Below are 13,337 nucleotides of genomic sequence, written 5' to 3' on the forward strand. Positions count from 1 at the left end.
TTATTTTAACGTTTCGCTGTTCCCTTAATAGCTTTTAAACGTCTCAGAACGGAGTTTCTCCGGCAATGGCGAAAGGACTTAATATGTGGGAACATTACGAAGTTTAATGCAGTAGGGCGCAGCACATGTTAATTACACAAATGGACACGTGCAATGCACGTAGGAGGACTTCTGCGTCGCGTGTTCGCAGACAGGATCGACACGTGAAAACGGTTCGCGTAACACCGGCTTTAATATTCAGCGCGACGAAACGTAACGCGCCCGATTACGAAACCGCGTTGCAAGACACCTGGTAATTCGATAATAATGCACGTGGGTCTCGAGGCGCGCGCGACATGCCATAAGAGAGACGGCACCGGGCCCGCGAGGACGGCGGCGAGCAGTTTCGAAATTTCGGAGAGCGAGAAGCTGCGGCGACGGCATGCACGCACGCCTGCCACGATGGATGCGTCGCGCCGCAGGCGCAGGTGCGTTTCCGAAATACCGGCCGCGTCCGTCTCGTGCCATGTCGTTCCGATCGGCGGTTGTCGAACGTACGTTTCCCTTGATCGAGAAAGCGTCGGATGTCGCAATCCGATCCGCTCGACCGTGTTTCCTCAGCCTGCCGTGCAATTTCGGCAGATTCGTAAGACTCCGAGATTCCGCGGCACAACGCGTTGTGGTGCAAACATTCGAGGAGTACGAAATGAATGGCGCTCGTCTCAACGCGCGGGAAAAAAAAATATATATACTATATATAAATCGAAAGTACGTGCGCTCGAATGGAGACTATAGTTTTAATATGCGACTCGGCGGCGCAGCGATCTAACGATCTTGTAAAGCTAGTGACGTAGAAAAACAACGACGACCTAACGTCTGTGACGTACGAAACGTGCCCGCGACGTTTACACGGTCCGTGAAAGATTCTTGAGATTCTTGGCGATCATCCAAATACAATAAGAGTTAAACGTCGCTCTTTCTCTCTCGTTCTCTCTCTCTCCGGCGGCGAGAAATTTGCAAGTTCAATTCGTCGCCGTCGTTGACCTGAGCCTTCGGTTACCTGAGGTCATTACGAAAGTAATTATCAGTTGTTAAATAATTCTGCATAAATAAAATTTTTGAATATATAATGGAAGATTATTTTAATAAAAATGTACAGAATCATATGTATCATTTTTATTATTGCATATATATATCATTTATTTATATCACTCATTGATGTTTTTTTTTTAGTTTTTTTCTCGACCTGATTTATTAATTATCCAACTCTGATAATCTATAGAGAAAATTAATTATGTAATATTGATTATATTACAAATTATATTAGTACTTCTTTGCTTTGTGATTTATTTGTTAATGCGGTATAGATGATTTACCAGTACTAAGTTTTAAAATGTAGAAAATAGAAAAGAAAATGTATATCTTCTTTCATCTATCTTTATTTAGAAGAAATATAAACTCTTCCAATTTTAACGTCTTGTGGTTTAGATATCTGAAAGACCTTGGCTTAAACATAATATTAAAACCTTGGCTTAAACATAAAATTTACGATGTAAAATTATATTTGCATGCACATTAAATGGTTAAAAAATGTTGTTGCTTAGAGTCTCTAATCGTTCTCAGAGTTTCTTAATAGCTCGGCTTTTAATCTCGTTTCCAAGCCGATGAGATTACCTCGCGGATACGTAATTAAAAGAGAACGTAGAAATCGAAATATAATTATTTCTTCAATTTGTGATTCCTGAAGCGCACGGCGGCCAGCTTATCCTGGCATGTTATCCGCGTAGCTAAATATTTTTAGAATGAGGAACAGGGAAACCGGCCTCAAGGTCATCACGACGACGAGTGGCGAACCCGGCGCGAGGAACGCAACCTCCGTGGCGCGCGCGAGACTGGCACCTTTTGGAGAACGATCAAGGAACGTCCGCCGGCTGGTATCCTCGGCGAGCGTCGTCACTGTGACTTTTATTATGTTTCCTACGTTCGCTTACACACAACAACCGCGGCCTCGCCTTAATCCCCACCCGGCGAGGCTCCGTCTTCCGGGGTCCGGTTGACCCCGCGTGCACAGCCGATTTATAGTAGTCGCAATCAACGAGCGAACCTAGCGGCTCGCGCCGACATTTTTGCTTTTTCGGACATTTCTCTTTTTTCTTCCCTTTTTTTTTTTGTTGTCTTAGGTGAGACGCGGCCTCGCATGGAAGCGATATGCGGACGAATTCGCGACCTTATCTCCCACGTGTGTATCTTATCTTCCATTTAATCACGCGAAAACACACCAACGGTTATCTACCGGCATCTGCGATCTGTTAGCGCCAGTGGCTTGTAATTACAATATTGTCGATACGGTCCCGCTACTGAAATACATATTTTCCGAAAAGTTAAGTTCAGGGAAAGAGCGTCGGGAAGAACGCAGGCGAAGAATTTTGATTGAATTTTTTTTAATATTAAAAAAAAAATTTTTTAATATAATTTGTATTAGGTTTGATCAAAATCACGTGCGCACATAAACCAAAGTAACTTTCGAATAGTGTAGAAAGTGCAGTAAAAGAAAAATGAAACTTGTATCGTATCGGTAAATTTATCACGGCGCATTATTGTGGTGCAGTGCAATAAATATCGATAGCCAAATGCTTGCTGGCTATAAATCACGGGGTGAACAATGATGGCTTAGATAGTCTTCCGGTACCAAGTGTGCCGCACAAAGGCAGTTTAGAGTGCCAATTACCGTGCGTTTCAGACTAATTGAAGCGTGAGGATTGATATGCGGTATTCATTGCGCAATTAATGCAGCACAATACTTAAAACGAAAATATCGCCTATTGATATTGATGATGACCGATCTCTCTCTCTCTCTCTCTCTCTCTCTCTCTCTCTCTCTCTCTCTCTCTCTCTCTCTCTCTCAGTAACTGTATATTTACACACGCGATTAACAAGCAAATCTGGAACGTGTATATAGGTACTGTAATTGCACTTTGAGAATAGGATCATCAACGCCGGTGCGCGTGTCAGGAAAACCGAGGTATTTACAATTATAATAGCGGCTCCGATCGACCGCTATATTTTGACGCATTCGAGCGGATCGGAATCATGCCCATTAATTTTACAAAGTGCGATTGAGCGCGTCAAAAATCAATTCAATGGTTGGCCTTCCGTAAGAGATTAAACCACTTTGTGCACACGCCATATATGGACGCGGAAGGAATTACACTTCAATCGAGAACGTACGGGCGAGGCTGAAGTTTCGCGCGCGGATCGATGTTGTTTAGCTCGCAGCCTCATTGTATTTTTAGCTTTCTATGAGTGCGTACGCGGATCTATTTTTCTAACTATCGTACCGCCCACACGTGTTTCTCGCCTGAGAAATACTCGCGTTCGGCTTTACGCACTTTTTACTGTAGAAACGAGAGAAATCCGTTTTAAGAAAATTTTGTTATAATTAAAGTATTGGATATATGTATACTCTATAATTACACAATTGTGCAAATAACCGAAAGAATAATTTCTTGTAAACTGTTTTTTATAATCTACATTATTAATAAAATTACAATTATTAATTATTAATTTATAAATGAACGAGTTAGAAATAGTCAATTTAATGAATTTAATTTGTATTTTTTAATAAAAAAAGTAACTCGCGAAATAAATAAACTCTTTTTAAACAAGTAAAATGATATTTTTAGAATATAAAATTAATTTATTAAAATAAATTGTTTTAATATATTTATATACATATACATACATATATATATGCAATATTTGTAAAAAAAATATTTTTTTTCGTATGCTTTCACATTTTCTTTCTATCAAAAAATAATGAACCATACAATAAATATTAAAAAAATAGTAATTGGTATGTCAACATTTTATTCAAGTTAGCTACTTGTGAGCTGTTTATATTATTAATGCAGTTTAAATGCCTTATGGTCATGTAACAAGAGATAACGAGTTGCAAGAGCAAAACCTACTAACGAAGTCGCTTCAACTTCTGCAAACTAAGTGACTCATTCCTGATTCTTCATTTACACGCGATTCGCATTATACGCGGTAGGAAGCGTAATTATAGTCTTCCTGGGAGCCTACAAATTCGCACACGCTCGCGTACTGTTCCCGAACGTCGTAATGTTCCTATTTCGATCAGGTAAGAAACCGGCACGCACCAGGCCTCAGCGAGGGCGCCGGGATATTTCATTTTATCTCCAACGTAAATACGTACGGTAAATAAAATTTTATCTCGGCAGATGCTTCACGTAGAAAACGATATATTTTATCTGGCGTTCAAGGGCGAACGTATACTCTCCGAAAAGGTGAACGAAGCGCGGTTTGTTTATTATCAATACACGTACATACACGTATGCATATATAGTAAAAAGACGATTTTTCTAAAACGTTTAATTAGCGATTATTAATCCGCAGCTTTCGTTTTAACATTACGAATTCGTTTTTGCGACGACTTTAAACGCGATTCGCCACAAATACAGACCACGAAGAATTTTCAATGGTACAAGAGTGAGTTTACAACAAGGCGCCCGCTACCGCAAAATACTGACCGTTTTTGCGAGTTTGCGGCTAAACGCGAGGCTGGCGAACTCTTCTCCCGTGTGTGCCTGTCGCTCGAAATACGATCTTACGTGCTCCCGTATCCGCCCATGGCGGATTCACGCCGTGAAATTTCCCCATGCGCGCGTACCGCGTACGTAATCCCGCACGCATGCACGCACGTACGTAAAGCCGCCCGCGGTGCGCGCTGCCGTTGTTTGCCCACGCATGTTGCGACTTTTTCCTCAACGTGTGGTGCACAATATAACTCTCGTCCTGGGGCGCACACGTCGAGGAGGTACTTGGTGAGCCTACACTCGGCCGAGCCTGAGGTTTTGCCCCTGCGCGGTTTCCTTTTCAGACGCGCGGCTACGAGAGGTATACACCGCCTCTCGATATTTCAGCCCCGTCATTTTCCATCGGCATTACTGCCTCCTCAGTTCTCGCAGATCTTTTCAAACTTTCACGCTCGCGTTGCACGCACACCATGTTGGCCACTCTGGAAACACTTGTGGAACACTTTACATCTTAATTCGAGATATCCTCCGACGATATGTATGTTGCGCAATTGTCGAGGAGATCCTTTCACGAAAAAGCACCTAATTTGTCGCACGCAATGAGTTATTGGACGGTAAATAAACCTTTTAACGTCAGAAATAAAAATACTTCACCTGAAAATGTTTTCCGTGGCAAAAGATGACACTCATCAAATTTTCCATGGCTTTCTTCTAGCAGTTCTGAAATCGACACGATAAATCGACTGCATCGTGGCAGAGGCAGAAGAAGCGGAGTGCCTGTACGATAATTGCTTAATTACCTCCTCGTTACTGTGCGCTACTACTCGCTCTGATCGTCCAATTAAACTCCACCAACTTCACCGAACTTTAATCGTCTCGATTCCCGTCATCGTGTGCGGGAGCGTGTAAACGTAAGACCTAAAAAGCGTCGGCGCGCCGGCATGCTCGTAAATGTCAGTGACAATAGCGTTTAGCGTGCAAAACGCTGAATCGAGAGCGGCCCTTGACATTCAATTCTCATTCCTCATGCAATTAACGTGCACGCCGCTCCATCGAGATGCATCGCTGGCGTTTCCGCGCAAAACATAATTCCCGCAATTAATCTGCAATAAGCGAAATTTTTATTCGTAAAAAGCTTCGTAAAAACGCGACAAACGCTGAAAATTACGCTACTATAATGTTCTTTGGTCATTAAAACATGTGTAACATAACAGTAGAAATGGATCGCGACCGAGACGAGTAGATAATATAAGTTTTATTAAATAAGAATTTTTATTTTTATTTTTGGTTTTCTTATATTATATATTAAGTTCTATATAAAATTTATTAATACTAAATTGAACAAATTAAAATAATATATAAATAGAACAATTTTGTATTACAAATTTAATTTTAAAAAATTTCCTTAGATCTTTTTCAAAACTTTAACTTGTATTTTTACATTATTTTACTTTTTTTAAGTACAATATCTACTTACCAAAAGTACAATGTTTGTTCTTTTTCTATTTATTCTTAACTTTATAAATAATAGATTAAGATTGAAAGTGTTAAATTTTAATTAATTTTTTTAGATAACAATATAAATAATCTATATAAATAAAAATGTAAATGTTTGTTCGTTATCTAAGATCTCCGTAAGTTTTTCACCGATTGCTTTGAAATTTTGACACAACGTTGCATTCGTAACCGTGAGTGATAGGGTCTGATTTTGGATATATTGGTGTTTCAAAAATAATGGTCATAATTTAAGTGTAAAAAATAGTTTTTCATTAATATTATTGAAATTTTGACACATTGAGACAGGGAGAGACGGGGAGAGACCGGAAGAGACGGGGAGAGACTGGGAGAGACCGGGAGAGACGGGGAGAGACCAGGAGAGATCGGGAGAGACCGGGAGAGACCAGGAGAGACGGGGAGAGACGGGAAGAGACAGGGAGAGACGGGGAGAGACGGGTAGAGACAGGGAGAGACGGGTAGAGACCGGGAGAGACGGGGAGAGATCGGGAGAGACCAGGAGAGACGGGGAGAGACCGGGAGAGATGGGGAGAGACGGGGAGAGACCGGGAGTGACGGGGACAGACGGGGAGAGACGGGTAGAGACCGGGAGAGACGGGTAGAGATCGGGAGAGACGGGTAGAGACCGAGAGAAACGGGGAGAGACCGGGAGAGACCAGGAGAGACGGGCAGAGACTGGGAGAGACGGGTAGAGACCGGGAGAGACGGGGAGAGACCGGGAAAGACGGGGAGAGACCAAAAGAGAACGGGAGAGACGGGGAGAGACCAGAAGAGACGGGGAGAGACGGGAGAGACCAAGAGAGGCGAAGAATGTTTCTATTGTGTTTAAATTAAGGTAATAAAAAAAATAAAGATGGCTGTTATTTTATTGAAAAAAAGGAACTTATTTAAAACAGTTTTTTGAATGGATTTCTAAATCCATGGCAGCTTTTAGAAAAAAAAGTTAGAAGTACATGAATAAATGAATATTAGATTTATTAAAGATAGACAAATGCTTATTTAAAAATAAAATAAAAAGGGCAACAGTAAAGCAAGGCTCTTGAAAGTTAAACAACGAAAGCAAAGAAAATTTGAAAAAAACATAAGAATAGAGAGCCACAGCAACGCGTGGCAGAGCATAGCTAAGTTGTAATATAAAATAAATTATTAAAATCTATATGTAAAACTTTATAAAATTAAGAAAATTTTTAACTACTTGATTCTTATATATTAAAACAATAAATAACCTTTTATAGCAATATAGTCCTCTTTATTATTAAAATTGTAGATTATAAAACACTTTTAGTAGTTAAACTTATAATTATAAATTTTTATAAATATTTAATAGATAGTTTTACAGAATAAAATAGTCAAAGACAACAATTAATTAAAGGAACATCACTTTCCCTCACCTTGCCTGAGATTGAAATACAATGAATCATCTTCAAGGATTGTGATATAATATTACAAGGTTTCAGATATTAATAATGTATCAATAATATCTTAGCTGGAGAATTCTCGTTTTGGGTCTTTTAACTTTCCGAAGAATTCGCAAGAGCAAGAAGGATACGAAAATGGCAAACGCGTTCTTCCTCGCTGGACGCCGCTCCGCGGGGCATGGCGATGGGCATATTTGAAAATAGAATCAGGGAGCCGCGAAACTCGTCAAGGTCGGCAGGCCGAGAGAACGAGGCGGAGAAGAGTTCTCTCGGCGGATTTTCGTGGCCAGGGCTACGGAGCATCCGGTTGCCCAATGTTTTTGTCGCGTGAACGTGCGCGAGAAAGCGCCGCACGGCGAAGACTTTCGCTTTCGAAAGCTGCGCGCCACTTATCGGGCGAACTTTCTTCTCTTCTTCTTCTTCGACGAAGAGGCGCCTCGGTCCTGTCGTGCTCGATTTCCGAACTGTGGCCCCCGGCGGAAATCTCACTACCAATGACGCAAAGAAAGGTAGGTAAGAGAACCTTTTCTTTTATTTAAGTATATTTTGGAGTATTTTTATGTTTATGTGGACGTTTAATGCTCTCTTCTTTCTCTCTCACTTCTCTCTCTCTCTCTCTCTCTCTCTCTCTCTCTCTGTGGCTAAGATCGTATCAGTCTACTTGAATAAATTCCTTGAAGATCTATTCTCGATTCTCTCACGGAATGTTGCATTACATCTGCAAACCAAGCAAGCGCGCGATTCTTCCGGGTGGCGAGGAGAGAAAGCCTTTTGCGGGAAATTGCAATTACATTTCTCCGCGCACATTGCTAACGGAATGCCTTTTTTCGATATTATCACTTCAGACTTTATTTACATCGAATAATACTCGTGTACGTCTTATTTTTATTTAGTTAAGTCATTGCAAATATTTATTTATTTTTTTGTTTCAGAAAAGGAGATATTCAATACAAAGAAGGTATACAACTTTCAATTCGTAAATGATTGAATTTTAATTATTACATTCTTTACAGTAAAATAAAATAGTACTTGTACACAATACAGTCGACTAAATAAATGCATCGTGAATTCCAAGCTGAGAATGAGAAATTTGCGCAAGGTCTATGACAATTACACACATGTCACGTTAACTTTCGCTTTCGAAAATGTACGTCTCATTGCTAATCGCTGCTGAACGATCCTCCTTCTAGAAACATTACAGGCATTTAGATGCGATGCTATAAATGCTGAATATGAGTGTCATGCAAACATCTCTCGAGGGGAAAATCCACCGGAAACATCAGATATACACAATGACTGCACATAACTGAAGACGAAGAAAATAACGCTCATGTGGTGCGTAGTTCCTTCCATTTTATTTTTAAACGATCAGAGTAAATGCCCTGAACAGTCACCAGTAAATTACCATTATTACTTCTATTATCGTTTAACATTACAGGCATATCTTTCTTAAAAATCGACGCAATAACAGCAAATTTTAATTGTTGCGCATTCCAAAAATAATAAGACTTAATTTATTGATATGTTTGTGTTATTTGTAAGTTATTTAATAAAAAAAATTAAAATAATTATTTTAATTAACATTTATTAATTATTATTCTCCAATATTCTTTTATATATATATATATATAAATTCAATATAATGTATTTTGTGCACGCCCTAATTTTACAATGTGTGATGTAAATATATTTTTTTAATTTTTAATAATTGACACGAATCTTTAACTTTTATTAAAAAACCGAATATATTGATAATGTTTTATTGTAAATCGTTATTTTTGTATGTGACTAATTGAATGTGTAAATAAATGATATAAGAAAAGTTTTCAATTATCAAAAAATATCAAGAGGAAATCCAAATACTGGTGAAAATATCTCTTGGAGACAAAACGATATGTTATAATGATAAAACGCAATCGCTCAAACAAAATGGGCTCCTGATATGTCGTATTTGTGCTGCGCACTGTGGTAGAAACGACGCTGAAAAGGGAAAGCGATTTTCCGGTGAAGCGAGATATCCGTATTTCATTTTTTTTTATCTGAAAGAGCAGAGCCGCCTTGTTTGTTGATACCAATGTTATTGCTAAGTTAATGTCGTTGGATGCGTCGCGTATCGCGAGCTCTCTTCGATGGAAAAACACTCGGGGCGATCGAAAGTGCATTAGCCACGCTTCCTTTTCACGCAATCGGAGCGGAGCAATTAGAGCTGTGATTAAAAGGCTCGTCGCGTGCGGTCTGGCATAATGCAGGTACCAGACATTTTCATTTATCCCGCGCTTCTCACTGTCTCTACTACATTGTTGCATGGTGAATAGTAATCGTCTAAACTGCTTTTCAGGCGGGAATTAACGCGTTCGTAAAAGAAGCTCTAACACACTGGTCTTGTAAAACGTTTACCAAAAGATCGCAATCAATTTTCTCCTAAGGAGAAACAGACGTATAAAGCATCCGAAAATTTCTGATTTTAAATAAAAATTTAATTCAAATAAATATAATAAATTAAACAAATCGCAGACGCGGATATAAATCATAATACAAGCGTATCTGTTGGACAATATTTGTCTCGAGATGCAGATGCATATCGCCCCGGTCTCGCGCAGTCTACCTATCATGCGGTGCATCCGCAAAAACAGCTCGAAGAATCTTTTACTATCGCTTTTAAGATTTTTTGACGTATCGTTTATTCATGGCGCGCATTCACTGAGACATCAAAACGTTCATAAAAAATCCAAACTATCATAACAGCAGAATTGCAGTTTTAACTGCAAAACAACTATAATATATGCGCGTTTCATTTGACGCCCGCTCTGCCGGGATGTTACTTGTCCCGACCACTGTGATGTGGAAATGCATCTGCGCAGCGATTTTACGCGACTATCTTTATGTATTTTTCGCCTTTTACTTACAGTCAGTGAACTAATCAAAAGATCGTAATTTGAGTCGTAATATATTTTTTTAATATATTGAAAGAATTCTGTTTTATGTACATTGTTGGAAATAATAATTGCCTCATGATAATGTTTCGTAATTTTTACAAAATATTTGCATCTAGATAATTGTGTATAAATGTCACTGGAAAAAAAATATAATATAAATAAAAAAGTATAATAGAAATATCACTTAAAAAATCTTAACTTTTGGTTTCGCAAATTAAAACGCAAATGATGCTAAATAGAAGAAACATTGAAAATTAATCACTTGAAAATTCCTAGCAATAATTACACAAGTTTAATTAATTATTAATAATTAAATTACATACGTTCAATCTTGATTTTTCTTTGAATTAATTACACGTCCTTCTTCCTTTGCACGTAATAAATTGCAAAAAGAAATGTAAGAATATTAAAAATATATTTTAATGTTAAAATATATATCGACAAAATATCTGTCTGGAAATAATGTGCTTCGTGTATATCGATCGTCAATTTAAGGAAATTAAAACAGCCTTCATTTAATCCCGCACGAAGCAATGGACACGCGGTACGAGGTCACTATAAACACATTATGCTAATGTTAATCCCAAGTCTCATCTGTGACGAAATGTCATGTGTAATAATCATGTGACTGGCAGCAGCAAATATATGCTGTTTAATACATGGATTTAAAAGTATAATTCGGCCTATAACTGCGTGCGCTTATACAACATTTGTTTTATAATGTCTCGCATTTAAATGGTCTCAAATAGACATATTGGACTTATTTAGTATGCTAATAAAAAATGACAATTCGTTGCCCATTATCATAGTCATAGAGAATCAATGGACAATACTATTGCAAATAATTAAACCGGAGTTAATGTAATCCTAGTTCTTTTGTTAATTTTTTGCATTGATATATATGCCGCTTTGCATAATAAGAAATTTTGTTATTATGACGGTATGTTATACCTTATACAAACATACATGTAAACTGGACGCGATAAAATCTCCCCCTAATTGCACAATTTATGCTTCTTTTTACTATTCTTACACCATTAAATAGAATTAGGTACGCGAGAATTTATAATCATCTTATCATCGTTTTATTACTTCGTAAGTATCTACAAGAATTGTCTTTAAGTGACGATTTTCCTCTTTATCGTCATGTTTTTCAATCTTTGCATCGGATTCTTCTGTGTACTCACGTGGTGGTTCTTACGGTTATATCGCGAATTGTTTATGTCAGAATCAATATAACACGTACCATGGTAAAGTCAATCTTTGTAATTTTGCAGAAATATTGACTTGGCACGTTGTAAAGACGTCCCTCGAGGAGATTCGTTTCTTTGTTAAAAGAGATTCTTTCAACATGTTATACGCATTTGCTATTTATTTCTCATATTACTTATTACAAGCAGCTCTTTATGTTTCGGCGGTTACATAAAATTAAGTCATTCATCTATAATCCGCGACTCCCGGAGCGATTATGAAACCGTGACGTGAAAGTTTATCGTGATAATATAGCACGGATAATGGATTACCTGAGCGCGTCCGCAAACGATCGTGCATTATCAATTAGCGGAAAATTGTGCTGTGACGCGACACGGTATCAAATATCTGCAAACGCGATAAAAATAAAAAAGCGAGTGCTCGCATTACTCGAAACGAACAAAAATCTGAACGCAATGAATCTTGCCCGTTCGACTTGACTTAAGTTTCCCCTCCCTCCTCCATTCTTTTAATTGCATACGCGTGAATTCACGCGGATCAAATGTAATGCGAACGGCTTGCGTTTCGCTCTAGGTGATAATTTATTATGCTAAAAAGAAGTTACTTGAAAGTACATACAATAAAAATTAAATATACAGAACGAAAGAAAGAGAAACCGATGCAAACTAGTGCTCAAATCTTTAAATTTCACGAGTTTACTGCAGAGAAGTTATTATTATATATCCACGTGATGCGTTCTACAGTGCAAACAACATTGAGCTCAAAACACAATGGTCCGGTTTGCGACGCGGCTCACATCGGCAAGGTCCCCCTCCCTTTCTCCCGTCAGTACCTTGCTCTCTTTTGTTGTATGTAAATTAACAGCCGACAACCGCGAATATGATATCGCGGCACAAAGACGCCTTGCCACTCCCCGAGCGCGTCTTGCACTCTAAGCGCGGAATTTCTCTCGCTATTAACTCTATGCAAATTTATTCTGTAAACACGCGATTGTAAAAATATGCCCCGACGCTGAAAATTTTACCGACGAAACCGGACACGTCACGGTTTGCGAGCTCGACTAGAAATTGCACTTTGATCGCGCCTGAGCTGCGTGTATTCAGGCTCTCCTACAATGCGAAATATTTTTCACGCTCTTTGTCACCATAAAGAAAAAAAAAAAATTAACTGTGATCTTTTTTTAACACTGGAACTTCAAGGTAGAGGATTCGTTTCTTAATGTTTTGTGCATATGCTACACGAGTAGTACATGATACATGAAGTTAAGTAAAACTTCCTTGAAGTTTAAGAGTTGAATGCAACTTCTCGAGCAACGTTTTATCTCGTATTCGCTATACATCACAACACTTTATACGTTGTCTCCTTCTCTCACTTGATCAATTAGAGCTAATTAGTACTTGGACACGCAAGCTCGTTTTCCAATCGACATTTGAAGTTCGCGTTCTATGCAGAACCGTAATAAATAAGCGGTCGGTTGTATTAATCATGCAATCGGCGTGTTTATTTTTCAAAATAAAGATCATAAAGTGTGTCGTTACAATTTTCCGAAGTAAATTTGACGTCGTAAATTTGAATGTTGTAACGCTTGCAACAACGAATAAGGAAGATCTAACGCGCACCTCCTAAATGTAAAAAAATTGTAAAGTCACATTAATATTTCCGAGGTATTTTGTATTTCAAATTTTGAAATATTAATTTGAAAAGCTAAACAATAAATAAGA

General features: G+C 38.4%; 1 long non-coding RNA gene across 1 annotated transcript; it reads left to right on the forward strand.

The window, feature by feature from the left end:
- The first annotated feature begins 6,852 nt into the window (after positions 1-6,852).
- Positions 6,853-12,236, forward strand: LOC105838350. The gene is made up of 2 exons (XR_004962303.1): positions 6,853-6,885; positions 7,537-12,236. It is a non-coding gene; the product is annotated as an uncharacterized LOC105838350 (long non-coding RNA).
- Positions 12,237-13,337: the final 1,101 nt, after the last annotated feature.

The sequence above is a fragment of the Monomorium pharaonis genome, chromosome 2 (assembly GCF_013373865.1).
Source record: "Monomorium pharaonis isolate MP-MQ-018 chromosome 2, ASM1337386v2, whole genome shotgun sequence".
NCBI lineage: Eukaryota > Metazoa > Arthropoda > Insecta > Hymenoptera > Formicidae > Monomorium > Monomorium pharaonis.